At 41.0% G+C, this 22,324-nt stretch overlaps 1 pseudogene; it reads right to left on the bottom strand.

The window, feature by feature from the left end:
* Positions 1 to 8,185: 8,185 nt before the first annotated feature.
* On the bottom strand, positions 8,186 to 9,533 carry LOC133050911 (glycerol-3-phosphate dehydrogenase 1-like protein; annotated as a pseudogene).
* Positions 9,534 to 22,324: the final 12,791 nt, after the last annotated feature.

Genomic DNA, 22,324 nt, shown 5'->3' on the forward strand with positions numbered 1-22,324 from the left:
ATATCTGTGTCCTTTTTAAATCATTTTCCTTTCTATATCTAAGGAATATATCAGCAATTACCTCTGAGGATCATTTCTGAAGATGCAATGAAATAAAGTGCAAAAAGTACTTAGAGTGCCTAGTGCATTGTCAGTGTTCTGTCAATGTTTGCTGTCATTGTTGTTGTTGTTACTATGAGCAAGTTAAGAAGTGCTTTGAAAAAATTTTATTATCCAGTTTTTAAATTTTTTAATGACTTGGACTCTAGCTTCTAGGGATTAATTAGGAGACAAAAGTGCCTAATGCCTTTGCTTTATAATACAAAGGTGCTACAATACCTTTGATTTACAAATAAGATTCTCAGTCTTCTACAGGAAACTTTTTTACTTTTTGTTTTAATGAAAAACAAACAAACAAACAAACTTCTCTTTATCTCTATACAACTTTTTCCCATCCATTAACTGAGTCATTCATCCCTTCACTCATGCTCATGAACTCAAAGTGCACCTCAATGAGTGCCTGCTCTCCTCCAAGCAATGTGCTAAGTGTAGGAGACACCAGGATGAAAAGCAGTTCTTGTCCTCAAAACACACTAACTCTTTTCACTCAACTACAACCCCATGAGTTATAGATTGTTTTTGTTGTTTTTTTAGTCACTAAGTTGTGTCCGACTCTTTGTGACCCCACGGACTATAGCCTGCCAGGTTCCTTTGTCCATGGTATTTTCCAGGCAAGAATACTGAAGTAGGTTGCCGCTGCCTTTTCCAAGATGTCTTCCCCACCCAGGGATCGAACCCATGGCTCTTGTTGCGTCTCCTGCATTGCAGGTGGTTTCTTTACTGCTGAGCCCCTGGGGAAACCCTTCATTATAGATTATTAGGTTCTCTTTTCAAATAAATGAATCCTCAGGTCAGAAAGGCTAATTCATTTGTCCAATTACAGCCAGAGAGCAGCAGGGCCAGACTAGGGGCCAAGTCCTTTGATTGACCATGAAGCCAGTGCTTTTTTTCTGTGCCAGACTGGATGGTGTTCCAGGTAGAAGGAATGATCAATCTTCTTGTGACTAAGCAGACTTCTAATAATAATAAGCACAACAAAAGGAGCAATATCTTTGCATCTATCTATAACCTGAAGTCTGAGATGTGATGTTTAACCAGGTCGAGGCAGCCCCCCTACCCACACTGGCACCAAGAGAGACAATTTGTAGGAGAATGTTTGCAGCTGCTGTTGGCACAACAGCTGGAGACAGTAACCAGGACAATTGTTCTTGTCTCTTTAATGTAAAAATATGAAGTTGGAAGAGAACAGTTATCTTAATAGACCATGAGTTTATAAATAGCTGTTGGGCACAGACTACACATAGAGAAGAAGCTAAAAATAAAGGAAAACTCAGGTGTCAAATGGGCGCAATATACTCAAGGTTGCCAGTGCTGTCTGAAGTACCCTGAAGGTTGAATCCAAAGGAACATCAACACCACCTGAGCCCAGAGCAGAACTGAGCAATGAAGCTCTGTCGCTGCTAAGTCGCTTCAGTCGTGTCCGACTCTGTGCGACCCCATAGATGGCAGCCCACCAGGCTCCCCCATCCCTGGGATTCTCCAGGCAAGAACACTGGAGTGGGTTGCCATTTCCTTCTCCAATGCATGAAAGTGAAAAGTGAAAGTGAAGTCTCTCAGTCGTGGGGACTGCAGCCTACAAGGCTCCTCCATCCATGGGATTTGCCAGGCAAGAGTACTGGAGTGGGTTGCCATTGCCTTTTCCAATGAAGCTCTAAGACCAGACAATTTGGATGGGCCTTATGGAAACCTTAACTATCAAAGAAACAACCAGTAAGGAATGAAATTCATTTATAGTGTTAGATTATATAAACTTTGGGAGTTTTGTTTCAAAGATTAAAAAAAGAACCTCTCCTGACATTTACTGTAGCCACTAAAACTGACTGCCTCTATCTTTCCAGGGACCAGAGAAGGCTACTGTAATGAATCTGCACTGAAAAATAAGGCACACACATGTGTATATGCATGACCTCTGTCAAATATTTTTGTGAATAAATACATTGGAGATTGAAATTCAAAATCCATGAGGTTTCAGTCCTTAGTCCTGCTTCCTGAAAATGCTTAAAATGCTCTTCGATTTTCATTTGACATACTTCCCCTTCCATCTGTTTAGAAATAACAGAGAACGGCACAATTTCTAAGGAAAGGGTTTCAGGTTTCAGACTGACCATGAAAACAACCGGTGACATGAATTTCACTTCCCTTGAGTTTTTAAAGGAGGGTGGGGTGGGGGCCAGGAGGTGAGGGATGGACAGGATGGGAAGACCATCAGAGAAAGTAATAGGGATGCAGACACTTTCTTTCTAGACAGCCCTAGATGAAGAGCTTGCTGTCTGATTGATGAGATCAATGCAGGTAACTTAACGTAGTAATTCATTCTCTGAATGATTTCTTTAAACAAGAAGCCTTAATTATCTGTTGTGGCTGACTCTACAGACTAAATTAACCAAGTAACCACAAGCTTTGCCTTTCTTTTTCTGTCTCGGGTAGATAATCATTTTAAGAATCAGTGAAAGCTGCTGTACTAATTAGAGGATGGTCTGAAAAGACCTTAAAAATAACTAACTCCAGAAACAAATGCAGTAGAAGATGTGAGTAAAGATGTTTCCATTCAATCCCATTGCAGAACTGTGCCCAGTTCTCCCAGAAAAAGTGTTTACTTAGCTTGATTTAAATAGAGATTAGGGAGTAAGCAGATGGAGCTTATTTGAGGTTGGCGGGCTTGCTGGTTGGACTGAGTGGATGGAGACTGGGTGGGGAGACAGCAGGGAGGTGGGTTGGAAGGAGGAAAGCAGGGTATTCCAAGCAGGGTGGCTTTTTTCCAAAAATCCTTCACTCCCATAAAATACTGGAACCTGAAAGTGGATCTGAATTTGGATTTCAGGAAACCAAAATCATAAAACATGTTTGGCCTGGCTCTATTACGTAAGCAGAAAGAGTGTCAGAGCTAAAGATCTAGGTTCAGAAAATCCCCTAAACCAGATTGGGCTACTTTTGATTTATGTGGGGAATTCAGCTGATGATGGTCTCAACCTTCAGCCTTCACTTTCCTCTCAAACTTCTCAGTCAGTGATTCTAGGAAGAAAAAAGAAAATTCATATCCTGGGACGTAGATGGTTAGATGAACCCTGTCCAAAAGACTTTCCCATTCTGTAGCTCTTTCAGATGCAGCAGCCACAACTCACATGTGACCACTGAATACTTGAAATGACTATGAGGGCTGTTTTTTTCTTTCTTGTAGTCAGATAAAAATTTAGTGAATTAGAAAAAAAATGAGGATAGATTTATTTTTTAATAGTAAATCTACCTTCCAATGATGGGCTTTCCTGGTGGCTCAGATGGTAAAGAAACCACCTGCAGTATAGGAGACCTGGGTTTGATCCCTGGGTTGGGAAGATCCCCTGGAGGAGGGCATGGCTACCCACTCCAGTATTCTTGCCTGGAGAATCCTCATGGATAGAGGAGCCTGGAGGGCTACAGTCCTGCCAATGGGGTCCCAAAGAGTCAGACATGACTGAGCGACTAAACACACGCACACACACACCTTCCAATAACACCCAGTGCAATAGGAAGGAAAATCTAGAAACTGATATTTCTCAATATGGGCTTTCTATTAGGGCTTGATGAGTACAGATGTAGTAAAAGGCAGAAAACAAGTGAATGATAAACACTGAGTAATGCAGAATCCAGAGACTAGGTCTATTGGTTTCTTTGGTTCAATAAGTTAAAAAAAAAAAAAAAAAATCAGGGATCCCAAATCTGTTTCAAAGAGTCAAACTGGTCAGGAATAAAGTCTAAGACAAGTGATAACTACATAGAGAGATTCTGAAATCTAAAAACTCCTCTGTTTTCTGCTGGTTCCTATTTCTTTAGTCAAATCCTAGTAGAAATCTCTAATTGAAAAATATCAGTTTTTAGACTTTCCCATTGTACTGGGTGCCTCTGGGAGATAGATTTACTAATATTTTTTCTTCTAGCCAGAAATACATTCTTTCATCTTTACTTACATTCTGTTTTACATGGAAAAAAGAAAAAAATATATATATATACCACAAAAGTTCATATGCTGCGTTCATTAGCCATATATGGGTACTGATGATTGAATTGGGCAATGCAGATATTGAACATTTTTATCTTCACAGAAAATTGCACCATACAGCAGTGGTCAGAATATACCATGGAAATGAACTTTTTTTCTACCTAAGATTACCGACTGGAGTGTGAGAATAAGGGAGGATTTAATCTTGGAAGATTTATAAACTGAATTCTTAACATAAGTAAACACTAGCTTGATTTTGTATGTTTTGAGAAAGAGAAATATAAAATAGTCAGTCCAACTGTATTTCAAATTAAAAAGCATGTATACAGATTCTTATAAAAATTAGGACTTCAGTTCACACTATCACTAATTAATACTGAGGAATAGAATTCAGGACAGCAGTAAATACCTGTGTATAAAGGAGGGGCAGGGGGAGGGTTAATAAGCCAACTGTTCAAAGCTTAAGCATTTATCACGTGTAGGCTCTCTTTGGGAACCAATGAAGACTAAGTCTTTCTGAAGGTGTCAGGAAGAGAAGGGGCAGAAAGGAAAAGAAACTCTAAGAAAGAAGCAGAACTGGGCTATTGGGGTATAGATCTTGATTATGAATAAATTATTAGCTATTTCCCCTTCTCTTTGAAATTCAAACTCTCTAAGGATGCTGGCATGCTTTCCCTGGAGAACTTTAATCTCAGGACTTCAGTGACTCAAGCCAGAGAAATGTAATCTCCCAGAGCACTTGCTGCAAGAGAATGAAAGCAAGGGGAGCCCTTGATCTATTATGTAACTGATGTCTGCAGAGGGGTTTTGAGAGACCAGTGTGAACTGTGATACAGGAATATCTCATAGATTTCAGATACTCCTCAGAGAACACAGGACCACAATACAGTGAGTAGATTACACCGTGCCATTAACAGAATCTCTATAAAACATGCTATTTTGCCCCCACATTGTTTCAATTTTCATAATCTCTTCAGAATTCCAATGTGAGTAGTTATCCAATTGGTTTGTAGAATACATGGAGGCAAACATATTTGATATCTAGGACACAGAGTGACTGTAGAAAATTCACTCCAGACAAGCACAGCTATGGAAATGTCAGTCATCCCAGTTATGATTATGAGTGATCCATCCAACCAGCTAGACACTCCCCAGAGCCCTGGGATCCCCAGTGACACTACATGCTATCCGCTGGGGTTTGAGGGGTAGGCATTAAGTAAATTATAGGCAAATGGACAAAAAGCACTTGAAGACATGGAGTAGAAAAAGAAGCAAAATTATTTTTTCATTTTTTTGTCTACACCATGTAACATACAGGATCTTGATTCCCCAGACTGGGGATTGAATCCATGCCTCCTGCATTGGGAGCGCAGAATCTTAACCTCTGGACTGCCAGAAAGCAAACTTATGGTTACAAAGTGGGAGGGATGGGGGAAGGGATAGTTAGGGAGTTTGGGATCAACATGCACACTGCTACATTTAAAATGGATAATAACCAACAAAATGCTATACTGTATAGCACAGGAAACTCTGCTCAGTGTTATGTGGCAGCTTCGATGGGAGGGGAGTTTTGGAGAGAATGGATACATGTATATGTATAGCTGAGTCCCTTTCTATCAGAAACTATCACAACATTGCTAATCAGTTACATTCCAATACAAAATTAAAAGTTTTTAAAAATTAATTAATTTTAAAAAAAGAAAAACAAAAGAGAAAAGAAATGAGAGGGAAGGAAGAAAAGAGGGAGAGAAGAAGAGAGAGACAGAGATAGAAAATATAAGTGATGGGGAGAAATGAGATGTCCCCTGAAATCATTTTGAGTGCCACTCAATGAAGCCATGCTTGCTTTATATGTTTTACACAGTTATTTGTCCAAGAGGCATGTACTGAGTATTTATGATGCCAAGCCTCTAAGGGGGTGTGCAAAGACTTGTCAAATGAACCAGAAAGTGTACCACTGAGGATGGCCCAAGAATCATCTCTTTATAACTTAAGCACTGAATTATATTAGAGAGTCAAAGAAATGCACCGAGTTAACAGTTAAAATAAAAATCTCAGTGAAAGAACAGTAATAGAATGGTCCTTTTGAAATGCTTTAAGCCTAGTATTTCTCTTCTCTCATTTCTAATTCCACCTTGAAATCTCTTCTGGCTTCTCTCACAAATTCCTAACAGTCTTTCCACACTTTATATAAATTACTACTTTGACAGACTATAATAAAGAAGTCAATTTGGCCTGCCTTTAGTGGCTTGCTGCTTTGTTATTAATCTTTTTTTTTTCTTACTGCACATACTATATTTCAATTTAAAGAGAACTAGAAAAACACAAGAGCACCATTGACCAATTAGACTTGGGCCTGAAGCTGAAGAGCATAGTTTATTTTCATTTTTTACCTTTATTTGGGAGTGATGTGATGACCATCCATTTCTGACTGTGATTGGGAAAAATTTTTTTTCTCAGTTTAAAAGCAAAATCATATCCTAGAAAGAATAAATAAATAAATAAAAACAGATTAAGAAAGCCCATGTGCAAGAGGGGCAAAGTGGAAAACTACAGAAAACAAAACATAATGTAAATCACAAAATAAAAACCCTTGATTGCCACGCAAAACCTGCACACAGATAATTATATCAGCTTTATTTGTAACTGCCAAAAGCTGGAAATAACCAGGATGTCCTTCAGTAGATTAACAAATAAATAAACTGTGTTTACATCTAGATAATGGAATATTACTCAACACTGGGGAGCAAAGGTCTATCAAGCCATGAAAAGACATGGGGAAATCTTAAAATGCATATCACTAAGTTAATCAAGCCAGTCTGAAAAGATATATACTATATGATTCCAACTATAGGACATTCTGGAGAAGACAAAACTATGGATGTGGTAAAAAAAGAGCAGTGGTTGGCAGGGTTAGTAGGGGTGGGGAGAGATGAACAGGTGGAGCACACAGGATTTTGGGGACAGGGAAGATAGTCTGTGTGCTGTTCTAATGATGGATACTATTATCATCATATATTTGCTCAAACCCACAAAATGCAGAACTCCAAGAATGAACCCAAAAGTAAACTATGGTCTGTGGGTGATTATGATGTACCATTGGGAGATGCTGATAATGAGGAAGGCTATGCAGGAGTGGGGCAGGGTATACGGGAAATCTCTGTGCCTTCCCCTCAATAGTGCTTTGAACCTAAAATTGCTGTAAAAGAAGTCTTAATAAAACCCCAAACCCTGTAGCTAAATCAATAAAATTAACTGATTAAAAACAAACAATGATTCTGCTTTAACCAAGTCTACCTAATGCTAAAACATCTAGAACCTAGTGCCCTAGAAATGGTCGCACTATTCAAGTGGTTCCTGTAGATGACCCACTTTGGCCCTCCACTTTCCGCCACAGATACACACAGGAGTGGGCCCCACCAGCAGGTTTTTCTTGGCAATTTTCTTGTAATAACTTTTCCTTCTTTGCCAAGGCTTGGCAGCCTTACCTTTGGCATCTGAGGGCAGAGTCGGATTTGCCACACTCTTAGCAGCTGGGAGATGGCTTCAGTGCTACTGTAAAATCTTCTTAGAACACAGCCTCCTAATCTCAGCAGGCTTCACAGAGTCTGCCACATTTCTTTCTGTGCTCATCACTTCAGGTGATGTGACCCTTCCAGAAGAAGCACCTGTGGATGGCTCCAGCCCAGGCCCACCGGCTCTTTTCTGCTTACCTGCTTACCTGCTCTTGAATTAAGCAGTTCTGGGTTAGGCTTACTAAGATCCTTGCTTTGCCAATCCGGCATTTGATCCTGGGCTGCCTTACTGATGAGAATGGATGTGCTAAAGAACACTATGGAAGGAGCCTCATTACTGTCCCTGTCTGCTCTCCTGAAGAGACATAGCTTTTGCTCTTGATTCACAGCCACCCAAACCCATCATGATGAATGCAGCAAGCACAGCAGGACAACTGGCTCAACTCTGGACCTATATTCTTTCTTAGCATCTTTCCTCTGGACACCAACCTCAGACTGGCAGGCAGTTCCTGAGTTTCAAAATCAGATGAACATTCAGGCACTTGAATGAGAACAGTATGGTGAAAGTTTTTTTTTTTTTTTTCAGAAAGGGCCTTTAATTTTGGTTCATAGAAACACCCATACAATGAGAAAGGAACACACACTCACATGGTCACATATGTGCATCTAGATGTTGCCCAGTAACATCTGAGCCAATGAACTTCATCTTGCAATTCAAAAGTGGACCTGGTAAGAATTCATACTCATCCATGACGGGATGACAGTCAAGCATACATCTCTGTTGCCAAGTCCTGCTTTCCACCCATCTAAATGTCTGATACGAAAGGCAGGCCGTTTCCTGATAGGTTGCATGATTCACCCTATATATGCTCTGGATGGCTCTGGAGACAAGACAACATCTCTTGAACGGGCCCGCCTTCATAGCAGATCTGGTACACGGCAGTGAACAACGGGAACTTGTCGAGCAGCCCCTTCTGTTTGAGGATGCGGTACACCTCGGCTGAAGTCTGAGGTCCTTGCAGCTTCTGTCCATTCAGCATCTCCTTCTCCAGTTCTTCGATGGTCTTAAAAACTTGCCGGTCCTGGCGAAGGCCTCGGCCACCTTGCGGTTCCGGCCCCGTAGCAGATGGGCCACGCCGCAGCTCTCCAGGAACGTGGCCGTAGACATCCGGCCTTTGCAGAAGATCCGGGCGAAGGCGATCATCTCCCTGAGCCCCAGGCGGATGACGGCCGCTTTGGTGTTATTGCCGCAGAGGAGGCCGTCACAGAACCCAGCGCCTACGGCCACGATGTTCTTCAGAGCACCACAAAGTTCAACTGTGTCTGCGTCATCCACCACTGTGATTTGAAAATTAGGAGTCTGCAGAAGTTCTTTGAAGAGAAGGCCGTTCTCCATGATCTTGCTGCCGATGGTGGTCTCGCAGAACTTGCCGGCGGCCACCGCCTTGGCAATGTTAGCTCCCATCAGCACGCTGATGTCAATGCCCATCTTCTCTCAGATGATGTCAGAAATGAGCTTCAGCCCCTGGGGACCCTCGTCTATGCCCTTGATGAAGGTGATGCCCAGAGTGTCCTTCGGCACCCTCCCCGTGATCTTGTCGCAGATCCGGTGGATGAACTGGTGAGGGATGACAAACACCAGCAGGTCTGCGTCCTGCACGGCCTCGCTGAGGTTCGCGACAGCCACCACATTTTCTGGCAGCTTGTGTCCGGGGAGATATTTCACATTTTCATGGTCGTTATTTATGATGTCTGTCAGTTTTCTCCCATTAACTGTTTCTTCAAAGACCCACATCTTGACCGTGGAGGCAAACTTCTGAAGTTTCTTGACATTATTACCAATTATTTTTGCGACAGCTGAACCCCAGTTCCCAGAGCCCACGATGCACACTTTCAGGGGGGCCGCTGCCATGGTTCAGGCCGAACGCTGCAGACCGGCGCGCGCCTACTGACCGGGTCGGCTGCCTGCCCGTGAAAGTTTTAAAGGACTTCAAGAAGAGGCTCATATGGTTAATATTTTAATTGATATAATCATGATGGTTAGAGGAAAGAGAGTGAGTGGCTCATTGTATTACAAAATGGGAAATCAGGAAGGGAAGAACTGATAAATATTGTTAGAGTAATCAAGGCAGGAAGCCATAAAACTGTGGCCATAACGCCTTGGCAGATGAGTAAACCAGAGAAATCTAAGCCAGAGTCAATTTCGGTAAATGCCTCAAGGTTAAGAAGTTGAAACTTGAGAACAACCAATCACAAACAGGCAACTAGGCTTTCCCAAACAAAGCAACTGCTTAAGCTATAGTCAACCCTATAATTTCTTGCATCACTTCTGTGTCTGCTCCCTTTGCTTCATCCAATAGAGTAGCCTTATCACTTGCAGTTTGGTATTGCCAAGTTTCAATCTGTGTGCTGTGCTTCATCATTCAGTCATGTCTGATCTGCCATGGTGTCATAAAGTTCCATTCTATATAGAGTTCAGTTCAGTCAGTCATGTCTGACTCTTGGCAACCCCATGGACTGTAGCATGCTAGGCCTCCCTCTCCATCACCAACTCCTGGAGATTACTCAAACTCGTGTCCATGGAGTCAGTGATGCCATCCAACCATCTCATCTTCAGTCATCCTTTCTCCTCCCACCTTCAATCTTTCCCAGCATCAATGTCTTTTCAAATGAGTCAGTTCTTCACATCAAGTGGCCAAAGTATTGGAGTTTCAGCTTCAGCATCAGTCCTTTCAATGAATATTCAGAACTGATTTCCTTTAGGATGGACTGGTTGGATCTCCTTGCTGTCCAAGGGACTCTTAAGAGTCTTCTCCAACACCACAGTTCAAAAGCATCAATTCTTTAGTGCTCAGCTTTCTTTATAGTCCAACTCTCACATCCATATATGACTACTAGAAAAACCATAGCCTTGACTAGAACGAACCTTTGTTGGCAAAGTAATGTCTCTGCTTTTTAATATGCTGTCTAGGTTGGTCATAACTTTTCCTCCAAGAAGCAAGTGTCTTTCTAATTCATGGCTGTAGTCACCATCTGCAGGGATTTTAGAGCCCCCCCAAAAATAAAGGCTCTTACTGTTTCCATTGTTTTCCCATCTATTTGCCATGAACTGATGGGACCAGATGCCATGATTTTAGTTTTCTGAATGTAGAGTTTTAATTCAACTTTTTCACTCTCCTCTTCTACTTTCATCAAGAAGCTCTTTAGTTCTTCTTCACTTTCTGCCATAAGGGTGGTGTCATCTGCATATCTGAGGTTGTTGATATTTCTCCCTGCAATTTTGATTCCAGCTTGTGCTTCATCCAGCCCAGTGTTTCTCATCATGTACTCTGCATATAAGTTAAATAAGCAGGGTGACACTACACAGCCTTGATGTACTCCTTTCCCAATTTGGAACCAGTCTGTTGTTCCATGTCCAGTTGTAACTGTTGTTTCTTGACTTGCATACAGATTTCTCAAGAGGCAGGTCAGGTGGTCTGGTATTCCCATCTCCTGAAGAATTTTTTCACAGTTTGTTGTGAATCAAAGGGTTTGGCATAGTCAATAAAGCAGAAGTAGATGTTATTCTGGAACTCTCTTCATTTTTCAATGATCCAGCGGATGTTGGCAATTTGATCTCTGGTTCCTCTGCCTTTTCTAAATCCAGCTTGAACATCTGAAAGTTCACAGTTCATGGACTATTGAAGCCTGGTTTAGAGAATTTTGAGCATTACTTAACTAGCGTGTGAGATGAGTTCAATTGTGCAGTAGTTTGAGCATTGTTTGACATGGCCTTTCTTTGGGATTGGAGTGAAAACTGACCTTTTCCAGTCCTGTGACCACTGCTGAGTTTTCCAAATTTGCTGACATATTCAATGCAGCATTTTCACAGCATCATCTTCTAGGATTTGAAATAGCTCAACTGGAATTCCATCACCTCCACTAGCTTTGTTTCTAGTGATGCTTCCTAAGGTCCACTTGACTTCACATTCCAGGATGTCTGGCCCTAGGTGAGTGATCATATCATCATGATTATCTGGGTTGTGAAGATCTTTTTTATAGTTCTTCTGTGTATTCTTGCCACCTCTTCTTAATATCTTCTGCTACTGTTAGGTCCATACCATTTCTGTCCTTTATTGAGCCCATCTTTGCATGAAATATTCCCTTGGTATCTCTAATTTTCTTGAAGAGCTCTGTAGTCTTTCCCATTCTATTGTTTTCCTCTATTTCTTTGCACTGATCACAGAGGAAGGCTTTCTTATCTTTCCTTGCTATTCTTTGGAACTCTGCATTCAAATGGTTATGTCTTTCCTTTTCTCCTTTGCCTTTCACTTCTTTCCTTTTCACAGCTATTTGTAAGGCTTCCTCAGACAACCATTTTGCCTTTTGCATTTCTTTTTTTGGGGGATGGTCTCGATCCCTGTCTCCTGCACAATGTCATGAACCTTCATTCATAATTCTTCAGGCACTCTGTCTATCAAATCTAATCCCTTGAATCTATTTCTCCCTTCCACTGTATAGTCATAAGGGATTTGATTTAGGTCATACCTGAAAGGTTTAGTGGTTTTCCCTACTTTCTTCAGTTTAAGTCTGAATTTGACAATAAGGAGTTCATGATCTGAGCCACAGTCTGTTCCCAGTCTTGTTTTGCTGACTGTATAGAGCTTCTCCATCTTTGACTGCAAAGAATGTAATCAATCTGATTTCAGTTTTGACAGTCTAGTGATGTCCATGTGTAGAGTCTTCTCTTGTGTTGTTGGAAGAGGGTGATTGCTAAGACCAGTACATCCTCTTGGCAAAACTTTATTAGATTTTGCCCTGCTTCATTCTCTCACACAGCAGGCAGATTTTTTTTTTTTTTTTTTTAAATCATCTGAGGCACCAGGGAAGCCCCATATTGGTTCTATACATTTTTTTAATGCTTGCTTTTTTTTTTTTTAAGTTGGGGTATAATTGCTGTATAGTGTACATGCAGCAAAGTGAATCAGCTATTGTACAATTGCTTAGTCATGCCCAACTCTTTGCGACTCCATGGACTGCAGGACACCAGGCTTCCCACTGTTCAGTTCAGTCGCTCAGTCAAGTCTAACTCTTTGCAACCCCAAGGACTGCAGCATGCCAGTCTTCCCTATCCATCACCAGCTCCTGGAGCCTACTCACACTCATGTCCATTGAGTCGGTGATGCCATCCAACTATTTCATCCTCTGTCACCCCCTTCTCCTCCTGCCTTCAATCTTTCCTAGCATTAATGTCTTTTCAGACGAGTCAGTTCTTTGCATCAGGTGGCCAAAGTATTGGAGTTTCAGCTTCAGCATCAGTCCTTCCAATGAATATTCAGGGATGATTTCCTTTAGGATTGACTGATTTAATCTCCTAGCAGTCCTAGGGACTCTCAAGAATCTTCTTCAACACCACAGTTCAAAAGCATCAATTCTTCAGCTCCCAGTTTTCTTTATGGTCCAACTCTCACATCCATACATGACTACTGGAAAAACCATAGCTTTGACTAGGCAGACCATTATAGGCCAAGTAATGTCTCTGCTTTTTAATATGCTGTCTAGATTTGCCATAGCTTTTCTTCCAAGGAGCAAGCATCTTTTAATTTCATGGTTGCAGTCACCATCTGTGATGATTTTGGAGCCCAAGAAAATAAAGTCTCTCACTGTTTCATTTCCCCATCTATTTGCCATGAAGTAATGGGACTGGAAGCCATGATCTTAGTTTTTTGAAATTTGAGTTCTAAACCAGCTTTTTCACTCTCTTTTCATTTTCTGCCATAAGGGTGGTGTCATCTGCATATCTGAGTTTATTGATATTTCTCCCGGCAATCTTGATTCCAGCTTGTGCTTCATCCAGCCCAATATTTCTTAAGATGTACTCTGTATACAAGTTAAATAAGCAGGGTGACAATATACAGCCTTGATGTACTCTTTTCCTAATTTGGAACCAGTCCAATGTTCTGAGTCTCTTTGACCTGTATACGGGTTTCTCACGATGCAGGTAAGGTGGTCTGGTATTCCCGTCTCTTAAGAATTTTCCACAACTTGTTGTTATCTACATAGTCAAAGGTTTTAGCATAGTCAATGAAGCAGAAGTAGATGTTTTCCTGGAATTCTCTTGCTTTTTCTATGATCCAATTGTTATTGGCAATTTGATCTCTGGTTACTCTGCCTTTTCTAAATCCAGTTTGTTCATCTGAAAGTTCTCTGTTCAGGTTCTGTTGAAGGCTCATGGAGAATTTTGAGCATTACTTTGCTAGCATTTGAAATGAGTGCAACTGTGCAGTATTGCCTTTCTTTGGGATTGGAACGACAATTGACTTTTTCCAGTCCTGTGGCCACTGCTGAGTTTTCTGAATTTGCTGGCATATTGAGTGCAGCACTTTCACAGGATCATCTTTTAGGATTTGTAATAGCTTAGCTGTAATTCCATCACCTCCACTGGCTTTGTTCCTAGTGATGCTTCCTAAGATCCGCTTGACTTCTTACTCCAAGATATCTAACTCTAGGTGAGTGCTCACACCATTGTAGTTGTCTGGGTCATTAAGGTCTTTTTTGTATAGGTCTTCTGTGTATTCTTAACACCTCTTTTTAATATCTTCTGCTTCTTTTAGGTCCATACTGTTTCTATCCTTTATTGTACCCATCTTTGCATGAAATGTTCCCTTTATAGCTCTAATTTTCTTGAAGATATCTCTAGTCTTGCCCATTCTATTGTTTTCCTCTATTTCTTTGCATTATTCACTTAGGCCGGCTCTTTTATATCTCCTTGTTATTCTTTGGAACTCTGCATTCAGATGGGTATATCTTTCCTTTTCTCCCTTGCCTTTCTCTTCTCTTCTTTTCTCAGCTATTTGTAACTCCTCCTCAGACAACCATTTTGCCTTTTTGCCTTTCTTTTTCTTAGGGATGGTTTTGATTACCTCCTCTTGTACAATGTCACGGACCTCTATCCATAGTTCTTCAGGCACTCTGTCTATCAGATCTAATCCCTTAAATCTACTTGTCACTTCCATGGTATGCATCAGCTATATGTAGGCATATATCCCCTGCCTCTTGAAACTCCCCCTCCTGCCCCCATCCCACCTTTCTAGGTCACCACAGAGCACCAAGCTGAGCTCTCTGTGCTCAATGGCAGTTTCCCACTAGCTCATTTATTCACAGCAGTGCACATATGTCAATCCCAGTATCCCAATTCATCCCACACCCTTACTGTACCCACATGTCCATTCTCTAAGTCTGTGTCTCCACACCTGCTCTGCAAATAAGTTCATCTGTGCCATTTTTCTAGATTTCACATATATGTGTTATAATTCAAAAAGACACATGCACCTTGATGTTCATTGCAGCACTATTTATGATATCCAGGACATAGAAGCAACCTAAATGTTCATCAACAGAGGAATGAGTAAAGAAGATGTGGTACATATATATAATGGAATATTACTCAACCATAAAAGGGAATGAGATTGGGTCATTTGTAGAGAATGAAGTTAGAAACAAATATCCTCATTACCTTTTTCCCTTAAAGCTCCCTTTCTTCTGACAGACAACTATCATTCAAAGATACCAATGATCTCAAAATTGACTTTTGTTTTCCCCCTTTTCACTTATTTTCTATGAATTTCTGTACTGGGATTTAACACTCTTAGCCTGGGCCTTAGAATCAGACAGATCTCAACTGGACAGTTCCACCACTTATAAAGGGTATGACTGTGAGTGCATTGTTGAAATTTATCCTGTTTTCCCCAAGCATGCTTCATAGGGTAACTGGCAGAATTCAGTAAGTTCATGCATGTGAAAGTACGTCATCACTGCATGATTATACCTGGTGCCTTTCCAGGCCTGGTGGCAGCCTCCCTTCACACAGCCTCCTCACCCTCTTGTAACATTCTCACCATGTCTTCCTATTGTGCTGTAGAATCTGGGCTTTCCTCCTTGTTTAAGCACTACCCCTAAGATCTTTTCATGAAAGCTCTTCTTCTTTTTAGCTCTAGGTATAGGTGAACACCAAGACGGCTTTCTTGGTGCCTCCTCACCCATGCCAACAGCTCCAGGGGCTCCCTCAGATGCATGGGTCCCCACCTGTACAACTTCACCCTGAGGATCTCTCAAGCTCTCAACCACATTCCCCCCTGCCTGCTTGATATGTTTCTGTGAATGTTCAAACCTCACCTCAAGTTCCACTGCATACTTCTAAAACTCTGTCTTCTTGTTACACAATACTTCTGTGCCTTGGATCATCAAGAACCATGGATTTGCCTACACCAGCCTTATCACTTAGAGAAACATCTCTACTGGCTTATATCTCATTTAACTGTCACACCTTCATTCATAAGATGGTCATATGAAGAAAAAGTCTACAAATAACAAATGTTGGCTAGAATGTGGAGAAAAGAGAACCCTTGTACACTATTGGTAGGAATGTAAATTGATACAGTCATTATGGAAAACAATATGGGGGTCTTCAAAAATTAAAACTAGAACTACTGTATGATCTAGCAATTTCACTCCTGGGTATACATCTGGGAAAAAAACAAAAACAGTCATTTAAAAAGATACATGCACCCCAATATTCACAGTAAATCTGGCCCCTGCACTCCCAACACCAAGCTAAACCTTGGAGACAGAGTTTTGGGTGAAGTTGAAAAGAATAGGTTTTTTGCTTTGCCAGGCAAAGAGGGCCACAGTGGGCTGACATCCTCAAAACTGTGTCCAGACCCAAAGAGGGTAGTGAGGAGTTTTACAGTAATGTTTCAAAAAGGCGTGATCAGCTTGTGGACATTCTTCTGATTGGCTGGTGGTGAGGTCAGTAGGAGTCAGCATCAGCCTTCTGGCTCTGACTGGTCTGGGACGTATGTGCTTGTGAGCAGCATGCAGTTAAAACCTTTCCCACCTGGTGTGGGTTTCAGTATCTGACAAACAGCTCAAAGATATCGTTATGTACATCCCTTGGGAGGGAACCAGGACCCTGTCCCAGGGCTGCACCATTTTTTCTTGATTTCTTCTCCCTTGCCTCTGCATCCACTCCCTCCCCTGATTAGCAGCCATTTGAACCTGCTTGTTGGAACTCAGGGAAGACCAAGCAACATGAATAAAGCCTATTTCTTGTAATAAAGAAACTGGGGGAGGGGCACACAGAAAGGCTTCTGTGCCCAGAAACCTGAAAGGGTCCTGCTTGGTTTCAATAACAGCACTATTTACAATAACCATGATATAGAAGCAACCCAAGTGTCCACCAATAGACGAATGGATGAAGAAGGTGTGACAGATATATATATATGTATATATATATATACATATATATATACACACACACAGTGGAATATTACTCAGCCATAAAAAGAATGAAATTTTGCCCTTTGCAACAACACAGAAGGACCCAAGGAACATTATGCTTAATGAAATAAGTCAGACAGATAAAGACAAATGTGTGATATCACTTATATGTGGAAATTAAAAAATAAAACACAAGAATGTATATAGCAAAACAGAAATAGACTCACAGATATAGAAAACAAATGCGTGGTTTACCAGTTGGGAGAGGATAGGGGGAGGGTTAAGATAGAACTATAATACAGAAAATAGTTAAGCAACAGGCAGGGATATATTGTACAGCACAGGGAATTATAGCCATTATTTTGTAATAGCTTTTAATGCAGTATAATCTACAAATCACTGAATCACTAGGCTGTACACCTGAAACTAGCATAATGCTGTAAATCAACTGAACTTCAATAAAAAAACAGTAAATAAAAATAAAGAAATATTATTTCTTGTGATGTTCTGCATTAAATTTCTTTTTTACATTGATGTTTATAATTTCTAAAATTGGAGGAAAGAATTTGTAGCTGGAAAATAAAGAATATAACCTAATCATTTACACATATGTGCTATTGTAAAGTTAGGACATACCTAAAAGGCAGACCAGAATGATCATGCATAGTAGCATATTCAAAGACAGCTTCTAAACCTAAACATATTAAGCCACAAAGGGGTCACCACAGAAAAAAATAAATGCTGTAAGTTTGCAAGACATAACAGAGAGATAGGAAACAGAGACATACTAATTAAATTAATATGTGGCATCAGTAGGGCAATGACATTTGTGAACATCCCATGTGTGTGTGCTAAGTCACTTCAGTACTGTCTGACTCTTTGTGACCCCATGGACTATAGCCTGCCAGGTTCCTCTGTTCATGGGATTCTCCAGGCAAGAATACTGGAGTGGGTTGCCATGCCCTCCTCCAGGGGATCTTCCCGACCCAGGGATCAAACACGCATCTCTTATGTCTCCTGCACTGGCAGGTGGATTCTTTACTACTGAGCCACTTGGGAAGGTATTTCATCATTTTGTAAGTGCAGATCGTCTCCTGATGATCAGCTCATTGCTTCTAGCACAGCCTGGGCCTCCTGTGAAAGGCAAACACAGATGCAGCCTAGAGCTGCTGGGTTGTACAAGCTATGGGCCAAAATTTCTGCAGTCTTTAGCCAAAGCAGAACACCAGTCCATTGGCACAAGTGAAGGCACAATTTAAAAGCATGTGTAAGTGCCAGCATTTACAGGGATTTGAAAAAAGACATTTGTAGAGACTAAAATACCATTTTTAAACCTGGTTTTGTTGGGCCTTAATTAAAGAGGCCTTTCCCCCCTTTTCTGCCACTTGGGCTGTGGGATTGCAGCCTCTCCTGGCTTGGCGAAGGATTTCATTGGTTCTCAGGCTAATTAGGAAGGACTCACACTGTTCCCCAGCCTCCTGAAAGGCCAGAACAAAGGCTGCTGCTGGTAGATTGCAGTTCTGCCTCAATTGCAGAGGCTCAGGAGTAAAAGAAAAAGAAAAGCTTTTGAATAGAAAAGCCTTTTGATGCTGTGAAAGAAATTAAGAAGTAAAACAGAGGCCGAGGCGCTGCTGCACACTGCTCTCCACACAGACTCATTGTGTGTAGGAACAAGGTCGACAAAAGCCTGTCTGATACCGAACACCTTACACTGAAGAGGCGTCTATTAGCGCCCGCTTCCCCGGCTCTCCTGCTTCGAAGCACTTTCCCAATCAGACCGTCTGGTGCCGTGATAAACACAGATAAATAGGAGCAGCATCACGCTTTCATGGGAACAATTAATGCATGATTTCCTTGTTGATTGTTTGCAAATATAGCCCAAACAATTGTGTTTTCTTCTTTGGATCAAATGAAAATAAAGCTGCTCAGAAAAAAAAAAAAAAAAAAATCACCATCATTATACTAGCATCTCATTGTTCCACCCAAATTTCACCACCTCTCTCCATATTTTAAAATGATTGCAGCTTAACCAAATAATGTGAGGGAAAATGCACATTTTTTTCCTCTGTAGAAGAATGGAAATCTTAAATGTTGATTAATATTTTTTTTAATTGCTTGGATCAATTAGTTGCAAGTAATTGAAGTTAAATATGCCCATTTGTTCTGAAACATGCAGTCTTTCCTCACAGGGCTTCCAATGGAAATCCTTTGTCTAATAATATGATTTTGAAAGTTGGGTGTCTTTTTTTCAGACCTCTAGTTCCAAACAATGATAATTATCCTTTATTGAGCCCTTATATGCCACCTACCATGCTAAGTACTCCACATGCATTATCTCATTTAACTCCCAAAAATCTATGACTTAAGCACTATTATTACCTGCAGTTTACAGATGAGGAAACCAAGGCTCTGAGAGGTTTAATATAAGAAGAAAGATACAGTTATTGGAGTATGGTAGGGATTTGAAACCATGGCTTTCTACCTTCAGAACCTAAACTTTCAACACTGAGCTATTACGGTGGAATTTTAAATTTTTTTAATTGAAATATAATTGATTTATGTTTCAGATATACAGCAAAATGATTCAGTTATATATATTTGTATTTATATTCATATATATATTCTTTTTAATATTCTTTTCCATTGTAGCTTATTACAAGATATTGAGTATAGCTCCCTATATTACACAGTAGGTTCTTATTGTATATCTGTTTTACATATAATAATGTGTATCTGCTATTCCCAAATTCTCAATTTATCTCTCCCTTACTTCCCTCTTTGGTAACAATACGTTTGTTTTCTATGATTGGAAATTATTTCTGGTTTGTATATAAGTTCATGTGTCATTTTTTTTTTTTTTTAGATTCCACATATAAGTGGAATCATATAGACATTTGTTTTTCTCTGCCTGGCTTCATTTAGTATGATAACCTCTAGGTCCATCCACATTCCTGCAAATGGCATTATTTCATTCTTTTTAAAGGTTGAGCAATATTCCACTGTATAGATACAACATATCTTCTTTATCCATTCATCTGTCAGTGGAGATTTAGGTTGCTTCTATGTCTTGGGTATTGTAAATAGTGCTGCTATGCAGGAATTCTAATATTAATGGGTGAGTAATAATATAGAATTACACAATCAGAAATTATGTAACCCACACTCCTCAATTTGCTGATAAGAAATTAACTTCAGAGAAGTTGGAGAATTTGTTTATGCTCACCTAGTTGATTTGGTGAATTAGTTTCCTAATTTCACAGAGCTTCTGCATGGGAATCTTCTCTAACTACAGTGTGAATGAGGATCACAGGGAGTATCTATTCTAGCAGATACTCCCCACCACCACAGTCTCTCACTCAGCTGGTGTAAATAGAGTCCTAGCATTTGCTTTTCTAACAAGTTCCCAGACAAGCTGATGTGGCTGGTCTGGGAACCACACTTTGAGAACCACCGTCCTAGCATCACACTGCTTCTCACTTAACTATGAAGTGAAAAGACTGATAAAGAGGATGAATAGACTTAAGCAGCAAAATAGTCGTAGTTTTAGTCAATTCAACTAAATGAGTCTCAGAGATGCCATCTTGCGTTTTGCATCCTTTTTATCCATTTGATGGTCACATGAGAAAATCTGGGAAAGGCTAAAACAAGGCAATCATTTATGGCAATGTTACTTCCAGTGCCAATATTTCCTGGAGATTCTTCCTAAGATCTTTGGACTCATTTTCCTTTTTAAAATGTAACTGCAAACTCTTCAAGTTTTCCTGCATGGCTTAAGTTCCTTTCACAGTTCCCCTAAGTCATTTTTAATACAGAGATTTGGATAATACAGCTGTATAATTTATCTTTCCAAGGGCCAAGTACCACCTCACTTCTGTGCCAATGACTGAGCATTGAAATGTAATTTACTAAGATGATTATGATCTGGTACACTTATTTCTTTTCTTGGGAAAATTGAATACCTATCAGCCAGAGTGTGTTTTTCTTATCCTCTTCCCCCAAATAATTTTCACCTATCTGTCAGGTGAGTGTATGCTCCTCAGCTCTGTCTTGTCACAACAAAGATTTGGAGCGACGGACATTAAAGCCCTCCGCGCGTCACAGCTCTGGTGTCTTGGACAGACCGTGTTATAGCTCTCAGGTCTTGAACAGACTGAGTTATAGGTCTTAGACAAATCAGTGTTACAGCTCTATTTTATTTAGAAGATAGCAGGAGAATCCATCCTTGAAGAGTGAGGGCATGCCAACCCAAAGATGCAAAGAGAAGAGAGTGGAGGAGCGTGCTAGCGCATGCAGAGAGAAAGAAAGAGAGAGCAAGTGAGCGTGCTCACGCATGCGGGTGGCGGGGGGGAGAGGAGAGAGAAAGAGCAAGCGAGTGAGTGAGTGCACGCACGCGTGGAAGAGAGAGAGAGAAAGAGCGCACACACTCAGGGGAGAGAGAGAAAGTGCTTTGGCTCCTCCTTTTATGTTTTTTTCCTCCCCGTGGGCCTGCCTTATGCAAATTGGGCTTAGCCGGGAGTGCTGTTTGTTCTACCTGAGGTCTTCACTCTGGTCCTTGGACCTTCCTTTGACCTTTCTTTGTTCTATTTTCAAGGGCTTTTCCCTTCCTTGTCTTTTCAGTTCAGTTCAGTTCAGTTCAGTTGCTCAGTTGTGTCCGACTCCTTGCGACCCCATGAATCACAGCACGCCAGGCCTCCCTGTCCATCACCAACTCCTGGAGTTTACTCAAACTCATGTCCATCGAGTCGGTGATGCCATCCAGCCATCTCATCCTCTGTCGTCCCCTTCTCCTCCTGCCCCCAATCCCTCCCAGCATCGGGGTCTTTTCCAATGAGTCAACTCTTCTCATGAGGTGGCCAAAGTACTGCAGTTTCAGCTTCAGCATCAGTCCTTCCAGTGAACACCCAGGACTGATCTCCTTTAGGATGGACTGGTTGGATCTCCTTTCAGTCCAAGGGACTCTCAAGTCTTCCCCAACACCGCAGTTCAAAAGCATCAATTTTTTGGTGCTCAGCTTTGTTCACAGTCCAACTCTCACATCCATACCTGATCACTGGAAAAACCATAGCCTTGACTAGACAGACCTTTGTTGGCAAAGTAATGTCTTTGCTTTTTAATATGCTATCTACATTGATCATAGCTTTCCTTCTTGTCTTTTAACCACTGCCAATTTGGACTCTTGTTTCCTATTCTAACTACCTAACATATCCAAGTCACAATCTGTGATTGCTCAACCTGTAAAATAACACTTACTCAAACCTGTCCATTACCTGAGAAGGAAATGAATGACCTTGAAGGAAAACTTGAATAAGTCCTGCTCTGTCCTACAAAACTTTTCATGTGGGTCAGATCCCAGGCCTATTTCATCAGAAGGCCAATGATTAGGCACCATCCCCATCCATTTGCTGGTCATTAGCCTGTATAGGGCTTCCCTGGAGGCTCAGATGGTAAAGAATCTGCCTGCAATGCAAGAGACTTG

Source organism: Dama dama, chromosome 33 (assembly GCF_033118175.1).
Source record: "Dama dama isolate Ldn47 chromosome 33, ASM3311817v1, whole genome shotgun sequence".
Taxonomy (NCBI): domain Eukaryota; kingdom Metazoa; phylum Chordata; class Mammalia; order Artiodactyla; family Cervidae; genus Dama; species Dama dama.